The 22,967-nt window shown below is 46.8% G+C and overlaps 1 protein-coding gene across 1 annotated transcript in view; it reads right to left on the bottom strand.

Annotated features, from left to right (window-relative positions):
• LOC116273654 (ras-like GTP-binding protein O-RHO) overlaps positions 1-22,965 on the bottom strand; it is a 40,420-nt gene extending 17,455 nt beyond the window's left edge. The window contains exon 1 of the mRNA XM_031662825.1: positions 22,589-22,965. The gene's annotated coding sequence lies outside the window, so the exon portion shown is untranslated. The remainder of the gene's footprint in view (positions 1-22,588) is intronic.
• Positions 22,966-22,967: the final 2 nt, after the last annotated feature.

The raw sequence follows: 22,967 nt of genomic DNA, 5'->3' as shown, positions 1-22,967 counted from the left end.
CCAGCCTGGGCAGCAAACCAAGACTCTGTTTCAAAAAAAAAATCAAGGTATTTTAAGATAAATTCTAAGTGCTCCCATCCATCTTTTACATGCTTCCTTCTTAGTCTCTACCACCTACTACTACAGTGTAACAGTGACCTTTTTCCTTCACCAGGCCCAGTGGCCTTGTATCAACTTTATTTTCAGACAGGGGTCTGTCTCTCTGTCCCTTGAGACTGGAGTATGGTAGATTGTGATCACAGCTCACTGCAGCCTCAACCTCCCAAGGCTCAATCCAGTCCTCCCACCTCCGTGCCCTGAGTGGCTGAGACCACAGAAGCGCACCACACTATATTTGGCTAATTGCTGTAAGGATGGGGTTCCATCATATGGGCCAGGCTGGTCTCAAGTGAATCCTACTGCCTTGGCCTCCCAAAGTGCAGGATTATGGGGGTGGAGTACCGCATTTGGCCTTTTTTTTTTTTAAGAGACAGGCTCGAGGCCTCAAGGAACAGTTAAGGACCACAGGTCCCTTGTCTCAATTCTTTGTGTGTGTGTGTATGTGTGTGTGTGTGTGTGTCTTGTGGCGTGTGTGTGAGGAGAGAGGGAATCTCCCACTGTAAGCCAGGCTAGACTGCAGTGGCACAATCACTGCAGCCTCTGCCTCCCAGGTTCAAACCCAGTTCTCCCTGCCCCTCCCAGCCTCCTGAGTAGCTGGGATTACAGGCGTGCACCACCTAAAGCGCTTCTGTATTTTTAGTAGGGGCGGGGTTTCACCATGTTGGTCAGGCTGGTCTTAAAACTCCTGGCTCCGCCCAATCCGTCCATCTCGGCCTCTGGAGTGCTGGGATTACAGGCGTGAAGACCACTCGTCCACACCCCTTGTCCTCAGCTCTTATTACCCCAATCGAGTCTGTACAGAGCCACTTTTTTGTTTTGTTTTTTGAGACAGAGTCTCTCTGCATGCCCGGGCTGGAGTGCAGTGGCGTGATCTCAGCTTACCACACAGCCTCTGCCTCTTAGGGTTCCAGTAGTTCTCACCATCAGCCTCACCAAAAATTAACTAAAAGATTACAGGTGCCCACCACCATGACTAATTTTTTGTAATTTTTTTGAAGTAGAGATGAGGTTTGACCATATTGGCCAGGAGGCTGGTCTCTAACTCCTGACCTCAAGTGATCTACATACCTCGGCCTCCCAAAGATGCTGGGATTTCAGGTGTGAGCCACTCGTCAGCCCCAAACCACTGTCTTCTATGGGTCCTCCTTGTTCTAGGTGCTAGAGATGTGGCTTTTCAGGGGAGAGCAGTACAAGTGTAATTAAGTGCTCTAACAAAAGCTTATCTTCTCTCTGGTGGGAAATGAGGAGAAAGAGTGAATTCTGCCAGAGGGCTTCCAATAGAAGTGATATCGACATGGACAGAAGAATAGGGACAAGTCCCTGGAAAGAGTGGTAATGATAGTTCAGGAGTCTAAGGTTAAGAAACAGCTTGAGCAAATAGCCTCAATGACCTGTAATACAGAATTTGGAAAGAGGAGATTTTTGAAAATAAGGCTGGAAAGATGCGTGGGGTGATGGTTAGACTGGGAGGGATATGTTATGCAGAGCAATTTGCATTCTATTCTATATAAGGAAAGGAAAGCCACTAGACCAGCATGTGATCCAAGGTCTATGATTAACAGAGAAACAAAGAGACTGGCGGTAGCGGGTTATTCACATTATGAAATCCCCAGCCTTTAGGAGACTGAGGGAGGTGGAATCACCTGAGGTCAGGAGTTCAAGCCCAACCTAGCCAATATGGGTGAAATCCATCTCTACTAAAAATACAAAAATTAGCCCAGGCCACAGTGGTAGGAGCCTATAATTTCAGCTACTCAGGAGGCTGAGGCAGGAGGTCTGAACAAGCGGAGGTTGCATGACAAGATCAAGCCACTGCACTCCAACCTGGACAAGGCTGAGACTCTGTCTCCAAACAAAAAAAGAAAAGAGAAGAAAAAGAAACAGGCGAGGAAATGTGGTGGCTCAAGCCTGTAATCCCAGCACTGTGGGAGGCGGGGCCAGAGGCGGATCCACAAGATCAGGAGGTCAGAGACCATCCTGCTAACAGTGTAAACTCCGTCTCTACTAAAAAATACAAAAAACTAGCCGGTGAAGTGGGCGCCTGTAGTCCCAGCTACTTGGGAGGCTGAGGCAGGAAGAATGGCGTGAACCGGCAAAAAGGTGGAGCTGCAGTAGGCTGAGATCAAGCCACTGCAGCACCAGCCCTGGGCTACAGGGAGGCCAGACTCAGTCTCAAAAAAAAAAAAAAAAAAAAAAAAAAGAGAAAGAAAGAAACAGAGTCTTGGCAGGGCACAAAAAGTGACCGAGTGGTTAACTGGATAGGTATGAGAAAACTATGGTGAGGGTCTGAGGGTGCCCAGAAGAACGAACCCTAATGGAAGGGGAGGTGGAATGGGCACAATCTAAGGAGGTGTTTTCTAAACCTTACAAACGTTTCCCCACAGTCAGCTGAAAAATATCACCACCCAGGTAAGCCGTTATTACAGGTAAAAACAGCATAGGCTTCAAGTGTGTGGAATGGAGAGGGGCAATGATCTAGCCAGAGCATGCCAGCAACACAAAGGAAGTGGTGGTCATGAAGGAGCCAGAGATAACTGAAATGCTCAAAAAGGTATGATGATAATGAACACCAAGAAAAAGGAAGAATACATTACAAGGAAGAGTCCAAACTACATGCTTGCAAAAAGAACACAGATCTATGAGGAGGTCTCCAACAAAAGGAGAAAACCTTTTCATATGGCCACAGGGAAGAGTAGATGGCAGTGAACTGAGGAAATGTGGGCACTGAGATATGTGGTAGAAAATGTTCTTTCGGCCGGGCGCGGTGGCTCAAGCCTGTAATCCCAGCACTTTGGGAGGCCGAGACGGGCGGATCACGAGGTCACAAGATCAAGACCATCCTAGCTAACATGGTGAAACCCCGTCTCTACTAAAAAAATACAAAAAACTAGCCGGGCGAGGTGGCGGGCGCCTGTAGTCCCAGCTACTCCAGAGGCTGAGGCAGGAGAATGGCGTGAACCCGGGAGGCGGAGCTTGCAGTGAGCTGAGATCTGGCCACTGCACTCCAGCCTGGGCGACAGAGCAAGACTCCGTCTCAAAAAAAAAAAAAAAAGAAAAGAAAACGTTCTTTCAAGAAGTCAGCCCGGGGTTGGGCCCAGTGGCTCACACCTGTAATCCCAGCACTTTGGAAGCCGAGGTGGGCGGATCACGAGGTCAGGAGTTCGAGACCAGCCTGGCCAATATAGTGAAACCCTACCTCTACCAAAAATACAAAAATTAGCCAGGCATGATGGTGCACGTCTGTAATCCCATCTACTCGGGAGGCTGAGGCAGGAGAATCGCTTGAACCCAGGAGGCAGAGGTTTCAGTGAGCCGAGATTGTACCACTGCACTCCAGACTGGGCAACAAGAGCAAAACTCCATCACGAAAAGAAAAAAAAAAAGAAAAGTCAGCACTCAGGGAGGCTGAGGTGGGAGTATTGCTTAAGCAGGAGTTCAAGATCAGCCTGGGCAACATAATGAGACCACATCTTTATTTAAAAAAAAAAATTTTTTAAGTAGTCAGCTGGGGCTTGGTGGCTCATGCCTATAATCCCAGCACTTTGGGAGGCTGAGGTGAGAGGATCACTTGAGCCCAGGAGTTCAAGACTACCATGGTCAACATAGTGAGAGCTCCTCTCTACAAAAAAATAAAAATATTACCCAGGCGTGGTGGCATACACCTGTGGTCCCACCTACTCAGCAGGCTGAGGTGGCAGGATCGCTTGGGCCCAGGAGGGCAAAGTGGCAGTGAGTAGCAATCAAGACACTGCACTCCAGCCTGGATGACAGAGCAAAATCCTGTCTCACAGAAAAAAAAAAAAAACAACTCAGAAAATAAATGTTACAACATGGATGAACCTTTAAAACATTACATAAGTGAAAGAAGCCAGTCACAAAAGACAATATATTATATGATTCCATTACACGAAATATCCAGAACCGGCAAATCTATAGAGACATAAAGTAGACTAGTGGTTGCCTAAGGCTGGGAGTGGTGATAGGGAGATTGAAGATGACAGTTGAAGAGTACAGGGTTTCTTTTGGGGTGACAATAATGTTCCAACATTGACTGTAGTGATACATGTGTTCTACATGTATCTGTGAATATCTAAAGTCCACTAAACTGTTCATTTTAAATGAATGGTGTGATATATGAATTACATCTCGGTACAACTGTTACCAAAAGAGTTGGCTTTTGTTTTTTTAAAAAAATAAGTGTTGACAGTATGGCAGAGACTGCCTGCTTATCTGCCTCAATAGCTTTCCCCTTCATAGTCACATGGCTGCCAGTTATAAAGACTACATTTCCCAGCATTCACTGCAGCTAGGTGAGGTATTAAGATCTGACCAAGGCCAGGCACGATGGCTCACACCTGTAATCTCAGCACTTTGGGAGGCCGAGGCAGGCGGATCACAAGGTCAGGAGATCGAGACCATCCTGGCTAACACAGTGAAACCCTGTCTCTACTAAAAATACAAAAAATTAGCCGGGCGTGGTGGCGGGCACCTGTAGTCCCAGCTACTCGGGAGGCTGAGGCAGGAGAATGGCATGAACCCAGGGGACGGAGCATGCAGTGAGCAGACGTGGCATCACTGCACTCCAGCCTGGGCTACAGACCGAGACTCCGTCTCAATAAAAAAGAAAAAAATAATAAATAAATCTGACAGACTATATGCAGAAAATGATGCAGGAGAGAAGAGAACTGCTAGAGCAACATTACGAGATTAGAGGGGAAGGAGATTTTGCTCGCAAGTGGAAGGGCTGACCCTAGATAGAACAATGGACTCCCAAGGGACTGATCCACAGACATAGAGGAAGAGGCACGAGAATCGCTTGAACCCAGAAGGCGGAGGTTGCAGTGAGTCTCCACAACAGCCAAATGTAACTAAGTCAGTAGATATAGTGATAGACTTTTATTACTACTTCCATTTTCTCAATTAAGAAAGAAGCAAGAGCATAACAGCTGATAGAGGTAAGGAAAGGGAACAAGAGATTTGAGCCAAACGAGATGGTGCTATATTATCCTAAAAGCAGGAGAATAAATGGACTAAGGAATCTTAGTGGGACTGCTAGGCAGTGCTAAAAGCAGCCACCTTTGAGGTCAAGGGTCCATGAGTTCAAAGAGAGACAAGTCAGTGAATTTTTTCTTTCACTACATTCAGTCATAAGCACAGAATAGGTAAAAAGTAGGATTCAGGCTAGGCGTGGTGGCTCACACCTGTAGTCCCAGCACTTGAGGAGGCCGAGGTGGGCAGATCACTTGAGGTCAGGGGTTCGAGACCACCCCGGCCAGCATGGTGAAACCTCGTCTCTACCTGGCTCTAAATTAGCCAGGTGTGGTGGTATGCTCCTGTGGTCCCGTCTACTCGGGAGGCTGAGACACGAGAATCGCTTGAACCCAGAAGGCGTAGGTTGCAGTGAGTCTCCAGATCGTACCACTGCACTCCACCCTGGGTAACACAGCAAGACTTTGTCTTGGAAAAAAAAAAAAATAAGACTTAAACCAGGGCTGAGATTTTGCCAGGTAAGATAAAATGAGAGACAGAACAGAGAGTGGAGAATACATAAAAGGGGGTAATTACAGTGATAAACTAAAGGTGAGGATTAGTGAAAAGGTAGGCAGTAGGATCAATAGATTTTAAGCCCCAGTGGGGGCTTAAAGAATTTTACTGGCTGGGCCCGGCACGGTGGCTCACACCTGTAATCCCAGCACTTTGGGAGGCCGAGGCAGGCAGATCACGAGGTCAGGAGACCAGACCATCCTGGCTAACCACGGTGGAAACTCCGTCTCTACTAAAATACAAAAGATGCTTGAGGCGTGGTGGCGGGCACCTGTAGTCCCAGCTACTTGCTTGGGAGGCTAGAGGCAGGAGAATGGCAGGCAGGAGGTGCAAGGAGCTACAGTGAGGCTAAGTCGATACCACCTCCAGCCCTGGATGACAGAGCAGAAGTCTCAAAAAAAAAAAAAAAAAAAAAAAAAAAATGTGTTAACAAATGATGCTCTGAGAGACAAGATTATTATTAAATGAAAAGAGTTGGCCGGTAGCGGTGAAACAAGCCTGAAATCCTTTGGGAAGCCGGCGGAGTGGATCACTGAGGTCCAGGAGATTGAGAGACTATCCTGGCTAACATGGTAGAAACCAAATCTCTACTAAAATACAAACAGCCAGGCGTGAAGTGGCGCCCTGCCATTAGCCTACTTGGGAGGCTGAGGCGGGAGAATGGCGTGAACCGAAGGAGGCGGAGCTTGCAGTGAGCGAGATCAGCATGCACTGCACTCCAGCCTGGGAGACACAGTGAGACTCGTCTCAAAAAAAAAAAAGAAAGAGTAGGGAATTTAAGAGTATATCATATGCTATCAGACCATAAGATGCTTAATGGCTTGGGATGCATGGCAGCCTAAAACAGGGCCTGACAGAGGTGCACAATATTCACTGAGGAACAATAAACACTGGCATATGTAGAGACTGTCTCTAGAATAATACACAGGACTTTTTTTTTTTTTTTTCTTCCAGAAAGGGTCTCGCTTTGTCACTGAGGCTGGAGTGCTGGAGCACAGTGGAGTGATCATGACTCATTGCGGCCTAGAACTCCTGGGCTCACCTCAGCTGCCCCAAGTGCTGGGATTTTATGCGCTGGTCCACAAGAAACACAACAGGTACCTTTAGGGGCCATATATCCTTTTGCACTGTTTGAATTTACCATATAAAACTACTATGTTTTCGAACAAGATACATTCTAAAATGTATGAACTTTGAAAGATTTATATAGTAGATTACATCAAGGGGGTAAGAAATAAAGCAACATATACGCAAAAATCCATCTTGGAATCTGATCTCCAGAAACTACAGAAGCATACTGCCTCACTCTCCCCCAACATTTTCCCTAGTCTAACCAAAACTAGCCAACCCCACCTTCTGTTTCTATAAGGAGATAAAACAAGATTATCTGTGTTCAGGCCAAGGGTTGATTCCCACTACTCATAGTATTTCCCCTCTACCTCATTTTAAAGGCCAAGAGTTACACCCTCACTACCAGAGGCCTCCATGGCTCCCTGGCTACTCTACCACAAATTCTTTTTTTTTTTTTTTGAGACGGAGTCTCGCTCTGTGGCCCAGGCTGGAGTGCAGTGGCCGGATCTCAGCTCACTGCAAGCTCCGCCTCCCGGGTTTACGCCATTCTCCTGCCTCAGCCTCCTGAGTAGCTGGGACTACAGGCGCCCGCCACCTCGCCCGGCTAGTTTTTTGTATTTTTTAGTAGAGACGGGGTTTCACCGGGTTAGCCAGGATGGTCTCGATCTCCTGACCTTGTGATCCGCCCGTCTCGGCCTCCCAAAGTGCTGGGATTACAGGCGTGAGCCACCGCGCCCGGCCCTCTACCACAAATTCTTCTTCATCCCTGAACTCCTACAGCACTTTGTCTATTCAGTGCCGTTTCATGCCTATGTGAGCTTGAATCACTTAATACTTTGCTCTGGTATAGAGAAGGCTGTATCAGGACTTGGTGCCATGCATCTGTAATCCTAGCTACTCACGAGGCTGAGGTAGCTGGATCCCCTGAGCCGAGAAGTTCAAGGCTGCAGTGAGCTATGATCATGCCACTGCACTCCAACCTGGGTGACAAGAGTAAGACTGTCGCCAAAAAGGTGAGGTGGGGGGATGGTATGTGAAATAGTTAATTTCCTACCTTTTTGAAAGGAAACTTTAAAAAACCCAAATTACTAATACTAATATTAGACTAACTAGAGCCTTCAAATTTACTTCCTCTAAGTTACTACCCTTCTTTTCTGAATTGGCCTTAGGAAGTTACTTCTTTCCAAACAAGACCTACAAGTAACAATGCATAGTATGTAAAACTCCTGACCAGGTGCGGTGGCTCACACCTGCAATCCCAGCACTTTCAGAAGCAGGAGGACTGCTTGAAGCCAAGGGTTGGAGAACAGTCTGGGCAACATAGTGAGACCTCATCTCTTAAAAAAATATGAAAACGGACAGGCAAGGTAGCTTATGTCTATAATCCCAGCACTTTGGGAGGCTAAGGCGGATGGATCACTGGAGCCTAAGAGTTTGAGACCAGCCTGGGCAACATGGCAAAACCTTGTCTGTATAACATACACAAAACTTAGCCAACCGAGCGTGGTGGCTTGCGCCTGTAGTCCCAGCTACTGGGGACGCTGAGGTTGAATAATCACCTGAGCCCAGGAAGTCAAGGCTGCAGTGAGCTGTGATTGTGCCACTGCACTCCAACCTGGGTGTCAGAGTGAGATCCTGTCTCAAAAACCAAATGAATAGCCGGGTGCAGTAGTGTATACCCGTAGTCCCAATCACTTAGGAGGCTGAAGGGGGAGAATCATTTGAGCCTAAGAGCTGGAGGCTGCTGTGAGCTATGATGGTGCCACTGCACTCCAGGCTGAGTGACAGAGCAAGACCCTGACACTAAAAAAAAAAAAATAATAATAATAATAATTTCTTACAAACCAAATTAGCTGAGTAATTTGGTAACTTGCTTATGCACTACACATTTTACAATACTTATTTTCTTACACTCATAGCAAATCTCCCTCTCTGCACAATTTTCAGCTTACTTTTGGCATATAATAAACCACAAAAGATGTTTTGAGGTGGTGCTAGGTTACAATGAAGACATTATAAACACATTATCAGTCAAACAATCACTATAAGCAAATACAAAACAATTCTCCAGCCAAGAAACAGAAGTAGAAATAATTCAACTGAATAACTATGCTCCTTCTACCAGATCAAGATCTTTACAATATTTTGGAAGGATAATGAATCTCCATGGAGATAAAATAATCATGGCCTTAAAAATTGGCCGGGCGTGGTGGCTCACGCCTGTAATCCCAGCACTTTGGGAGGCCGAGATGGGCGGATCACGAGGTCAGGAGATCGAGACCATCCTGGCTAACATGGTGAAACCCCGTCTCTACTAAAAATACAAAAAATTAGCCGGGCGAGGTGGCGGGCGCCTGTAGTCCCAGCTACTCGGGAGGCTGAGGCAGGAGAATGGCGTGAACCCAGGAGGCGGAGCTTGCAGTGAGCCGAGATGGTGCCACTGCACTCCAGCCTGGTGACAGAGCGAGACTCCGTCTCAAAAAAAAAAAAAAAAAATTACTAATTCGGCTGAGCACGGTGCCTCACACCTGTAATCCCAGCACTCTGGGAGGCTGAGGAGGGCAGATCACCTGAGCTCAGGAGTTCGAGATGAGCCTGACCAACATGGAGTAACCCCGCGTCTACTGAAAATAGAAAATTAGCTGGGCATGGTGGCAAAAGAAAAATAAAAAAATTTAAAAATAAAACCCCAAAACTGTTTCAGTACAATTGGTAGAAACCTGCCCTGTCTATCAACCCCAACTTTACCCACACCCAAGACTGTGCGTAGCACACAAGAAACACCATTAAACTTTTGGGAAATAGAGCCGGGCGCCGTGGTTCATGTCTGTAATCTTAGCACTTTGGGAGGCCGAGGCGGGTGGATTGCCTGAGGTCAGGAGTTCAAGACCATCCTGGCCAACATGGCGAAAACCCATCTCTACTAAAAATACAAAAAAAAATTAGCCAGGCGTGGTGGCACATGCCTGTAATCCCAGCTACTGGGGAGGCACATGCAGGAGAATGGCTTGGGCCTGGGAGGCAAAGGTTGCAGTGAGTGGAGATCAGGCCACTGCACTCCAGCCTGGGTGACAAGAATGAAACTCCGTCTTAAAAAAAAAAAAAAAAAATGGAGAAATAAAGTTGAAAACATAAAGCTGTTTACTTTGTTTACTGACTGCATGCGAAATTCCTGATGAAAGGGCCAAACTACCATCCATCCATCTGTCCATAATGAACTTGAGCCTGGTATAGGTTGAGTACTACTTATCCAAAACGCTTGGGCCCAGAAGTGTTTCAGATTTCAGAATTTCTTCAGATTTTGGACTATCTGCATTATACATACTGGTTCAGTATCCCAAATCCAAAAATTCAAAGTCTGAAATGCACCACTAGACATTTCCTTTGAATTCATGCCAGTGCCCAAAAAGGATCTTGAAGCATTTCAGATGCTCAACCTGTACTGCCATTATTTGGCCATCCTGATCAAGTGGCTGCCAAGCGTTGGTGTTAGTTCAAGAGCTTTCCTCTCTGTAGCAGTCAAGGCACTCAGAGATCAAGAGTAGCAGGCCTAAGACACATGGTGGTAAGCAACGAAGAAAACCTTCAATTTACTGCCAAGTGAAAATCACTTCAAACTCAAGTTCTTTGGGGAAAGACGGGCAAGGAACAATCCCTGAGGTAACACACCTTCAAGTTTCCTAAATAAGAGCATGAAATCATTTATCTCAAAATGTAAATATTGTAAGGTTAACCTTCAATGGATGCACAGAATCAGGATTTGACCTTGTTTGGCCTAATTCCGAACTTACATGGCCTCCAAGACAATACTTATCTAGTAAAACTAACAGAGAAAAATGAACCATTAGGTACCTCCCAGTGAGCTAAGAATTTACATATGCTTATTGTAAACCTTATTGCTGGATTTTACTTTTACCAAGTATATATATTTCTTAAAATAAAAAACTAGGCTGGGTGCAGCGGTTTACGCCTATAATCCCACCACTTTGGGAGGCCTGAGCTTAGGAGTTGGAGACCAGACTGGACAACATGGCAAAACGTCATCTCTATAAAAAATAAATTAACCAGGTATGGTGGTGCTTGCCCGTAGTCCCAGATGCTCGCGAGGCTGAGGCAGAAGCATTACTTGGGCACAAGAGTTAGAGGCTGCAGTAAGCCATGACAGCATCACTGCACTCCAGCCTGGGAAACAGATCAAGACTCTGTCTCAAAAACAAACCAAAACTTCTCATATTCCAGGAAGCCAAGCAAATAAAATGAATGAACAAAAAAATCCGTATAAAAAACTTCAGGCCAGGCACAGTGGCTCATGCCTGTAATTCCAGCACTTTGGGAAGCCAAGGCAGGCAGATTACGAGGTCAGGCCTTCGAGACCAGCCTGGCCAACATGGCGAAACCCCAAATCTACTAAAAACACAAAAAATTAGCTGGGTGTGGTGGCGGGTGCCTGTAGTCCCAGCTACTCGGGAAGCTGAGGCAGGAGAATCACTTGAACCCAAGAGGCAGAGGTTGCAGTGAGCTGAGATCGTACTACTGCACTGCAGCCTGGACAACAGAGTGAGATTCCATCTCAAAAAAACAACAACAACAACAACAAATGCCAGCGCACTAGCTCATGCCTATAATCCCAACACTTTGGGAGACAGAGGCAGACAGACCACAAGATCAGATCAAGACCATCCTGGCTCACACAGTGAAACCCCGTCTCTACTAAAAATACAAAAAATTAGCTGGGTGTGGTGACGCTTGCCTGTAGTCCCAGCTACTTGGGAGGCTGAGGCAGGAGAATCACTTGAACCCGGGAGGCGGAGACTGCAGTGAGCCAAGATTGCGCCATTGCACTCCAGCCTAGACAACAGAATAAGACTCTGTCTCAAAATAAATAAATAAATAACAATTTAAAGCCTTGAGGAAATGCTCTTTAACTCAACTGCATGGCAATTACATGGGTATATATATTTATCAAAATTTATCAAACTGGTGGTTTGTGGTGGCTCGTGCCTACAATCCCAGGGCTTTGTGGGGCTGAGACGAGAGGATCACTTAAGGCCAGGAGTTCAAGACCAGCCTGAGCAATTTAGTGAGACCCCTCTCTCTACAAAAAAATAATTAAAAACTAAAAATGTAGCCAGGCGTGGTGGTGCATACCTGCAACCCTAGCTACTCAAGAGGCTGAAGTGGAGAATTCTTGGGCCTAGGAGGTTGAGGATGCAGTAAGCTATGATTCCGACACTGTACTTCAGCTGGGTGACAGAACAAGACCCTGTGTCTAAAAAAAATATATCAAACTATCATTTAAAGTATATGCATTTTATTGTATGCAAATTATACCTCCATGAAGGTGATTAAAACAAACCTCAGGTGATTCCAACTTGGGGAACTGGATTCCAAGTCTGGAAACAGCCGAGTCTAGGAAACATGTTCTTAAGCACCAGGAACCAAGTAGTAAGCCCTGTTTTATTCCAAGAGATCTTAGGGCGCTACTCCCGCTACCCTTCCCTTGCCCTGCCAAAAAAAGGTACTACAAACTGTAACCTGAATAGTGACAGTTGAAGATAGCTGGACTCAGTGGCTCACGCCCATACTTCCAGCACTTTGGGAGTCTGAGGTGGGAGGATTGTTTGAGCCCAGGAGTCTGAGACCAACCTGGGCAAGACATTGAGATTCCATCTCTACGAAAGGTAAAAATATTAGCTGGGCGCAGTTGCACACACACCTGTAGTCCCAGCTACTCAGGAGGCTGAGGTGGAAGGATACCCTGACACCAAAAGCTGGAGGCCACCATGAGCTAAGATTATGCCACTGCACTCCAGCCTGGATGACAAAACAATACCTTATCCAAAAAAAAAAAAAAAAAAAAAAGGCCAGGCGCTGTGGCTCACACCCATAATCCCAGTACTTCGGGAAGCCGAGGCAAGTGGATCACGAGGTCATGAGTTCGAGACCAGCCTGGCCAACATAGTGAAACTCCGTCTCTAGTGAAAAAACAAACATAAAAACACACCAAAAAATTTAGCTGGGCATGGTAGCGCACGCCTGTAGTCCCAGCTACTTGGGAGGCTGAGGCAGGAGAATCGCTTGCACCGGGTAGGCAGAGGTTGCAGTGAGCCAAGATTGTGCCACTACACTCCAGCTTGGACAACAGAGCAAGCCTCCGTCTCAAAAAAAAAAAAAAAAAAAAAAGGGCCGGGCACGGTGGCTCACGGCTGTAATACTAGCAACTATGGGAGGCCAAGGTAGGCGGACTGCCTGAACACAGGAGATGGAGACCAGCCTGGGCAACATGGTAAAACCCCGTCTCTGCTAAAATACAAAACAAAAATTAGCTGGGCGTGGCAGCATGCACCTGTAGTCTCAGTTTACCTGGGAGGCTAAGACAGCAGAATCGCATGAACCTGGGAGGCGGAGGTTGCAGGCGCCGAGATCATGCCACTGTACTCCGGCCTGGGCGACAGAGCCAGACTCGGTCTCCAAAAAAAAAGTAATAAAAAAAGTAGGCCAGGCGCGGTGGCTCACACCTGTAATTCCACCACTTTGGGAGGTGGAGGCAGGCAGATCACCTGAGGTCAGGAGATTGAAACCATCCTGGCTAACATCGTGAAAACCAGTCTGTGCTAAAAATACAAAAAATTGCAGGGCGCGGTGGCTCAAGCCTGTAATCCCAGCACTTTGGGAGGCCGAGATGGGTGGATCACGAGGTCAGGAGATCGAGACCATCCTGGCTAACACGGTGAAACCCCGTCTCTACTGAAAAATACAAAAAAAAACTAGCCGGGCGAGGTGGCGGGCGCCTGTAGTCCCAGCTACTCCGGAGGCTGAGGCAGGAGAATGGCGTGGACCCGGGAGGCGGAGCTTGCAGTGAGCTGAGATCCGGCCACTGCACAGAGCGAGACTCCGTCTCAAAAAAAATAAAAATAAATAAATAAAAATAAAAATAAAAAGACAAAAAATTAGCCGGGCATGGTGGCACATGCGTGTAATCCCAGCTACTCAGGAGGTTGAGGCAGGAGAATCGCTTGAACCTGGGGGGCAGAGGTTGCAGTGAGTCGAGATAGCTTCACTGCAGTTCAGCCTGGGCAACGAAGCGAGACTCCTTCTCAAAAAAAAGAACACCAGAGGCGGAGCTTGCAGTAAGCCAAGAAGGTGCCACTGCACTCCAGCCTGGGTGACAGAGTGAGACTCCGTCTCAAAAAAAAAAATTAGCTGGGCATGGTGACAGGTGCCTGTAACCCCAACTACTCAGGAGGCTGAGGCAGGAGAATCGCTTGAACCTGAGAGGTGGAGACTGCAGTAAGCTGGGATCGTGCCATTGCACTCCAGCCTGTGCAACAAGAGCAAAACTTCATCTCAAAAAATTAATAAATATAATAAGTTAGCTGAAGGGCTGCTGTCTGGCACTTGAGGTAAGTGCTTCTCTCTCACTGAAATCTCATAGTGCTCGCTTCCCATTCCCTTTCTACAGAAGAAAAAAACTGAATCAAAAAGGAATCATATTACTGTCAAGGGTCTCAAGCCATCAAGTGTCAGAGCTAGTAATTAACTGTCAGCTTCTCTCCAGAATCCATGCTCTTAAATAAGATACTCTACTGCCTTCCTTTTCTTTGTGTTTGCGTTTGAGACAGAGCTGCCCAGGCTGGAGTGCTGTGATCTTGGCGCACTGCAACCTCCACCTCCCAAGTTTGAGCAATTCTCCTCCTTCAGCCTCCTGAGTAGCTGGGATTACAGTAACCCACTAACACACCTGGCTAATTTTTGTAGTTTTAGTAGAGATGGGGTTTCACCATGTTGGTCAGACTGGTTTTGAACTCCTGACCTCAGGTGATCCACCCACCTTGGCCTCCCAAAGTGCTGGAATAAAGGCGTGAGCCACTGTATGCAGCTTGCCTTCCTTTTCTGAACTTAATATCTTCAAAAGATAAACAGCTTCATTATGAATAACTGGAGAAGTTAAACAAGATATTTCATCCAGAAAAGAAATTTTCCACACACACACAAAACACCTCTGAACTGGCCGGGCGCGGTGGCTCAAGCCTGTAATCTCAGCACTTTGGGAGGCCGAGACGGGCGGATCACGAGGTCACAAGATCAAGACTATCCTAGCTAACATGGTGAAACCCCGTCTCTACTAAAAAAATACAAAAAACTAGCCGGGCGAGGTGGCGGGCGCCTGTAGTCCCAGCTACTCTGGAGGCTGAGGCAGGAGAATGGCGTGAACCCGGGAGGCGGAGCTTGCAGTGAGCTGAGATCTGGCCACTGCACTCCAGCTCGGGCGACAGAGCAAGACTCCGTCTCAAAAAAAAAAAAAAAAAAAAAAACACCTCTGAACAAAATTGCTGTATCACATAATAAAATTATCTTGTAGAAAAAAGGATTAACAAAGTGTTACAACATCAATATCTATCCTAAATTTACTTCTTTAACCTCTCAAAGCCTATATCCCAAACAACAAACGGAGTTACAAAAAAATATCCTGGTAATAGAGCATGTGATCTCTAAGTCCAGAGAGTCACAACTCATCTGCAACATACAGAGTAGGATACAATGGTCACAAGAATACAGTAAAATAAAAATGTATACATAACAAAAGTTAGAATGTTCAACCATATACCTAAATTCAAAATAAGCAACTTTTTAAAATTATGGAACTGAATTCTTGTGATTTAGAGCAGCTATAAGCTTCAGAAGTTAAAAATCTTGGCCAGGGTAGCTCACGCCCATAATTCCAGCAGGAAGCTGAGGTGGGTGGATTGCCTGAGGTCAGGAATTTGAGACCAGCCTGGCCGACATGGTATAATTCTTGTCTCTACTAAAATACAAAATACAAAAATTAGCCGGGGGTGGTGGGCAGGTGGTGGTTGGCACCTGTAATCGAGCTACTGGGGAGGCTGAGGCACGAGAATTGCTTGACTCACACCTGTAATCCTAGCACTTTGGGAGGCTGAGACAGGAGGACCACTTGAGCCCAGGAGTACAAGATCAGTCTGGGCAACATAGCAAGACCCCATCTCTAATACAAAAAAAGAAGAAAAAAATAAAGCAAAAAAGAATTTTTTTTTTTTTAGACGGAGTCTCGCTCTGTCGCCCAGGCTGGGGTGCAATGGCCTGATCTCAGCTCACTGCAAGCTCCACTTCCCGGGTTTACGCCATTCTCCTGCCTCAGCCTCCCAAGTAGCTGGGACTACAGACGCCCGCCACCTCGCCTGGCTAGTTTTTTGTATTTTTTAGTAGAAACAGGGTTTCACCGTATTAGCCAGCCAGGATGGTCTTGATCCCCTGACCTCGTGATCCACCCGTCTCGGCCTCCCAAAGTGCTGGGATTACAGGCTTGAGCCACCGCGCCCGGCCAGCAAAAAAAATTTTAACACAAATCCTTGGTGGCTCACGCCTGTAATCCCAACACCTTGGGAGGCCGAGGCGGGAGGATCACGGGGTCACAAGGTCAATAAGTCGAGGCCATCCTGGCCAACATGGTGAAACCTCGTCTCTACTAAAAACACAAAAATTAGCTGGGTGTGGTGGTGGCGCGTGCCTGTAGTCCTAGCTACTCTGGAGGCTGAGGCAAGAGAATTGGTTGAACCAGGTGGGCAGAGGTTGCAGTGAGCCGAGATCGCGCCAAGGCTGTACTTCAACCTGGCGACAGAGAGACTCCATCTTAAAAAAAAAAAAAAGAACCTAGTTTCAGCTTTATGATTTTTCTTATCTAGCAAATATTTTGCTGGGTACAGTGGCTCATGCCTGTAATCCCAGCACTTTGGGAGGGTGAGGCAGGAGGACTGCTTGAGCCCAGCAGTTTGAGGCCAGCCTGGGCAACATAGTGAGACCCTGTCTCTAAAAATAAATAAATAAATATAGGCCTGGTATGATGGCTCACACCTGTAATCCCAACACTTTGTGAGGCCAAGACGGGTGGATCACTTGAGGCCAGGAGTTTGAGACTTTGGGCGGCCAAGGCAGGCAGATCACTTGAGGCTGGGAGTTCAAGACTGGCCTGAGTGACACAGCGAAACCCAGTCTCTGCAAAAAAAACATAAAAATTAGCCAGGTGTGGTGACTCGCACCTATAATCCAAGCTTTGGGAGGCTGAGGTAAAAGCATCACCTGAACCAGGAGGTTGAGGTTGCAATGAGCCAAGATCATGCCACTGCACTGCAGCCTGGATGACAGAGTGAGACTGTCTCAAAAAAAGAAAAAAAAAAAAACTTAGGCCGGGCGCAGTAGTTCACACCTGTAATCCCAGCACTTTGGGAGGCCGAGGCGTGTGGATCATGAGGTCAGGAGTTCAAGACCAGCCTGGCCAACGTGGTGAAACCTGGTCTCTTCTCAAAATACAAAAATTAGCCAGGAGTGGTAGCAGGTGCCTGTGAATCCCAGCTACTCAGGAAGCTGAGGCAGAAGAACTGCTTCAACCCAGGAGGTGGAGGTTGCAGTGAGTCCAGATCGTGCCACTGTATTCCAGCCTGGGAGACAGCGCAAGACTCTATACTAAAAGGGAAAAAAAAATAAAATTTTTTTACAGTATACACCTGTACCCCACCATCTAGACTACAGTGAACTTTTTTTTTTTTTTGAGACGGAGTCTTGCTCTGTCACCCAGGCTGGAGTGCAGTGGCCGGATCTCAGCTCACTGCAAGCTCCGCCTCCCGGGTTCACGCCATTCTCCTGCCTCAGCCTCCCGAGTAGCTGGGACTACAGACGCCCGCCACCACGCCCGGCTAATTTTTTTTTTGTATTTTCAGTAGAGACGGGGTTTCACCGTGTTAGCCAGGATGGTCTCGATCTCCTGACCTCGTGATCCGCCCGTCTCGGCCTCCCAAAGTGCTGGGATTACAGGCTTGAGCCACCGCGCCCGGCCTACAGTGAACATTTTAACGACTTGCTTCATCAAATTCCATCTCCTTTTTAACACAAGCATTACAAAGAGAGAAATTACAGGCTGAAAGGCAAGTGTCAGAAAATCAATGGTTTGGCTAAGCATGGTGGCTCACACCTATACTCCCAGCACTTGGGAGGCTAAGGCATGTGCATCACCTGAGGTCGGAGTTCGAGACCAGCCTGGCCAACATGGTGAAACACCATCTACTAAAAATACAAAAATTAGTCGGGCGTGGTCACACACACCTGTAGTCCCAGCTACTCTAGAGGTGAGGCACGAGAATCGCTTGAACCTGGGAAACAGAGGTTGAAGTGAACTGAGATGACTCACTGCACTCCAGCCTGGGTGACACAGTGAGACCCTGTCTGGGGTGGGGTAGGGTGGGGTGGGATGCGGAGGGGAGGGATGACTTCAAATAAAACAGGCTGAAGTCATTAAGTCAAGGAAATTAATATTAGGAAATCTTTTCCTTTTTTTTTTTTTTGAGACAGAGTCTTGCACCATCTCCCGGGCTGGAGTGCAATGGCGCGATCTCAGCTCACAGCAACCTCCGCCTCCCAGGTTAAGGTGATTCTCCTGTCTCAGCCTCCTGAATAGCTGGGATTATAGGCGCCTACTGCCACGCCCAGGTAATTTTTTGTATTTTTAGTAGAAATGGGGTTTCACCATGTTGGCCAGGCTGGCCTCAAACTCCTGACCTCAAGTGATCCACTTGCCTCAGCCTCCCAAAGTGCTGGGATTACAGGCGTGAGCCACCGCTCCCGGCCAGGAAATCCTTTCTCATATTTGTACAATTACCATATTAGTTTACTATTTGGTCAGAATGGAATTAGATCTACTCCTGCTCACGGTGATTCTAGTTGTTTTTTTGTTTCTGTTTTTTTTAATATGAGATCATGTCATCCCCTTTCTAAAGAATATCTAAATGACTTCTAATCTCAGAACAAATCCAAAGAATTTCCCATGTCCTTAAGGCCCTATATGATCTGGCCCCTGCCCACCTCTCGAACCTCTTTTTACCTCCAACTTTTCCTTTCACTCCACTTCGAACTTACTTCATTGGCTGTGTATGTTTTCCTCTTTCTCTTCACTTAAATTTAAGATACTATCATAAATATGCTTAAATGTGGCCAAGCGCAGTAGTGGCTCTCACCTGTAATCTCAACAATTTCAGAGGGGGGCAGATCACCTGAGGTCAAGAGTTCCAGGCCGGGCGCGGTGGCTCACGCCTGTAATCCCAGCACTTTGGGAGGCCGAGGCAGGAGGATCACGAGGTCAGATCAAGACCATCCTGGTCAACACAGTGAAACCCCATCTCTACTAAAAATACAAAAAATTAGCCAGGCGTGGTGGGGGGCGCCTGTAGTCCCAGCTACTCAGGAGGCTGAGGCAGGAGAATGGCGTGAACCTGGGAGGCGGAGCTTGCAGTGAGCTGAGATTGCGCCACTGCACTCCAGCCTGGGTGACAGAGCGAGACTCCATATCAGAAAAAAAAAAAAAAGAGGTCGAGACCAGCCTGGCCAACATGGTGAAACCCCGTCTCTACTAAAAATACAAAAATTAGCCAAGTATAGAGGTGCATGCCGATAATCCCAACTACTCCAGAGACTGAGGCGTGAGAATCACTTCAACTGGGAAGCGGTGGTTGCAGTGAGCCAAGATCACGCTACTGCACTCCAGCCTGGACAATACAGTGAGACTCCATCTCGAAAGAGAAAAAAAATATATATATACACACATATATATATATGTACACACACACACACTTATATATTTACTCATCCTCTTAAAAAATGAAATCAAGCTCAGTTTGGCATAAACTGCATACTGATTGCAATTCAGCAAGTGTATTTGATGTTTTTCAGTATTATTAGCTACAAAAATGTATTTGGCGGAAGTACCAATAAACTGAGACCAACACCCAGAATGAGCAGCTTCAGTGCCTGATTTTCAGTCACATGACTACCGTAATTATGAACATACCGAGGCCTTCACTTAATACTATAGCTCCACAGATTAAAGATGAAGGATTTTATAGTAATTACCAACTTCAAAATGTCTTGGAAATTTTAATCCCACAAATACTTAACAATGACATGTCCCCAAAGAGCCCCAAGTATAGCAAGACATGTAACATTAACAAGTCCAAAATTTAGTTATATTAATGTGTAGTTACAAGCAAACAGTTACACTGGACAGGTAAATAAAGGAATAAACGAAATGGTAGAGTCGGACAAAATACTTAGGATCCTTTTAAAACTACAAATATGGGTGGGCGTGTGGGCTCACGCCTGTAATCCCAGCACTTTGGGAGGCCGAAGTGGGTGATCACCTGAGGTCACGAGTTCAAGACCAGCCTGGCCAACATGGTGAAACCCCGTCTCTACTAAAAATACAAAAATTAGCCAGGAACGGTGGCTGGTGCCCATAGTCCCAGCTACTCCAGGGGCTGAGGCAGGAGAATCGCTTGAACCCAGGAGGCAGACGATGCAGTGAGCTAAGATCGCGCCACTGCACTCCAGCCTAGGCAACAGAGTGACACTCCATTTCAAAAATAAAAATAAAAGTATATGGCCAATTTTAAAATCCAGTGACTATGTACTATTTATCATAATCACTAGTAACCATAATGCAATTAAACCCAAGGTGCTGTCTACAGCACGCTCAAATTAGCTCTCTTAGAAGCTGAACTATCAGTCTTTCAGAGTTAACATAAATCTCTCAGCGCTCTAAGACAATTAAGAAGACGCAAACTAGCACCTTCTCCCGTCACTGCAGGGTTCCACCCCATGGACAAGAAACACTTGAAGAGCTACCTCTTTTTAACTCTCCTAATAACTTACACCCCCATATGACCAGAATAAACTTTTAAAAAGGAGTTAACTGACAAATGGGAAGAAATCAAGACTACAAAAATACTCCACCACCACTACCACATACATGTGCACAGGGAATTGTTTACTTGACACATGCAGTACCCCAAATTAATAGTCAAAAGTGCCCACAGTTACCTAAAAATATGTTAGCCTGACCTAAATATCTTGGTTTTGAAGCAGTAAAAGTGTAGGCCTTGCTCTAGAAGTTGGACCCTTAAAAAAAAAAAAAATCCGAACACTTAAAGCCATGATTAGGTCAGCCAGGGACCCTTGTACATTCATCTAGCTCCCTCAATTGAAGGCAGGACCATCCAGTTAACAAGGGGAGAGTGCTATGTAAGCTAATGAACTGAATTTTTTTTGGCAAATGAATTTTTCGGATTCTCCCAAACTATTCACCATCAACAAGGTTTAAAAGAAGAAACAATGGAATAAGCTGGAAGTCCTGAATTTTAGCTGACTCTAGAGGTCAAATGTTTGGGAGTAAATGGAGAATACCTTAACAGAGCAGACAGTTCTGGTCTGCTCCTGACTAGATAGATAATCCCGGGAAATTTACTTAAGTCTCTGGGACTCAGTTTGCTCATCTGCAAATGGGGTTAGACAACCACACCTGAAAGATTCCTCTTAGATCTAAAATTCAAGAACTATACATTATTCCTACTCTCTTCTTCCCTGCAACGCAGATTTTTACAACAGAGAGAATAAATCTAGCATTAGACTTTAACTCAAACCAAGGTGCACCTTATATATTTAATGTCCCCAAGAGCCATCAGTGCTCCACAAAATTAGATGGAACCAATTAAGACAAGTTATCCAGAGATCCTTCAATAAGTCATCCTTTACAATTAAAAACTAGTCTTTTTTCAGTCCAATGTCACTTGTGCCAAAAGCTCAAAACAGTATCTCCGCCTATTTAGCCACATCTCAAGGTGACAATCATCCACATGGTACATACACACTACACATCCGGGTGATACTAAGTGGCTGAAAAATTCTCATCACACACACATTTTAAATTATGGAAGTTTTTCAGTTTTTCTGTTTTTCTCCTTCAGGAAGGCAGAGTGAAATATAATCTACTTACACACCTGCAAGAAACGTTTATTTTAAAAGACTTTCTTCAAGACAAAAAGAACCAAACAAGTCAACAGAGGTAAAAATTTAAAATCAAAACTATTAAAAAACACAAGTGGAACCAACTTTGAGGTAAAAAAGATTCCAGTTTTCCACCGTAAACTACTAAACAAGGTTTGTGAACAAATCAACTTGGACGCAAATAGCGCTATTCAATGAAGACGATCTGTAACTGTAGATCCAATCAGTAACTAAGGTACAGATGCTTAGGTGATTCCTAATCAATACAGCGACTTAGACTAACCAATATTGCATCTGTTTTCATGCAACATCGCTTAAATCATTTACAGTTTTGTGGTTTTGTTTTTTTTTTTCAACTGGAAAATACCCCTTTTCCACTCAATACAGACCCCAAAGCTTTCAGACGAGTTAGGGCGCGTTCGGGGTGGTATGGCCGTAGATCATACCTCTAAGCTTTCAATACAATCTTTTACTTACTTACACAGTCTCCAACAAATCTGCATTAAAAGAAAACCTACCCAAAGTGTAACTGGACTTTAATCAATATAAAACAGTGATTCACGTTTCTCGGTAAACGTAAAAAGCAAAATGGAGTTGTAAAGAGTTTCTTTCCCATTTCAACTCCCACAGCCACGCGCGCTTTCAGCAGCCGGCCACACTGCGCGGTCGGGGGCCCGGCCCAAAGCCCCCGCCCTGCCCGGCGCTGCCGGGAGAGGAAGCGCCGAGGACCGAGGGCAGGCAGGCGGGCAGCTTGGGCTCCACCAGGCCCGGCCGGGCGGGGGAAGGGGCACTGGAGACTACGGGGCGCGCTTCCGGGGACTGCGCGGGCGGGGTCGCCGCTTTGGGGCGCGGGGCCTGAGCCGGGAGTCAGGTCAAAGGTCAGGGGCGGCTCGGCCAGGGGCGGCTCGGCCACGAGCAGCCGGTGGGGCGCGGCCGCTGCGGGGCGGCGGCCTGCCGGCCGGAAGACTGCCGGGCGGGCGGGAGGGCCTGGGGCCCCGCGGCGCCTGGAGGGAACCCTTCCGCTCACCTCAGGCAACGAATCCGAGTCCAGCCTCTTCGCGCCGGGGACGCCGGTCCGCGAGTCGCAAGCTCGGAGACGAAGACGGGTAGCTGAAGACCAGACCGCGGACTAACGAGAGAACCGACGGAGGACCACGGGCGGCGGGAGGGGAGCGCGAGAGAGCGAGGGCGGGCGGCGGCGGGAGGGCGGAGAACGACGTGCGCGCCCCCGAGTGCCCAGCGGGCTCGAGCCGACCCAGGTCGCGGCCCCGCCACGCGCGCGCACTCACAGCTCATCCACTATTGCTCAGGAGCGCGGCCACGCCCTAAAAGCAAAACCCTTAACCAATCATTGCAGCCGCGTGGGGCATCACGGGAACTCCGGGGCTATAAAAGACCTGGTTGCT

The sequence above is a fragment of the Papio anubis genome, chromosome 2, assembly GCF_008728515.1.
Source record: "Papio anubis isolate 15944 chromosome 2, Panubis1.0, whole genome shotgun sequence".
Classification (NCBI taxonomy): Eukaryota; Metazoa; Chordata; class Mammalia; order Primates; family Cercopithecidae; genus Papio; species Papio anubis.
The sequence above is the reverse complement of the archived record's forward strand: the minus strand, read 5'-3'. Positions and strand labels throughout refer to the sequence as shown.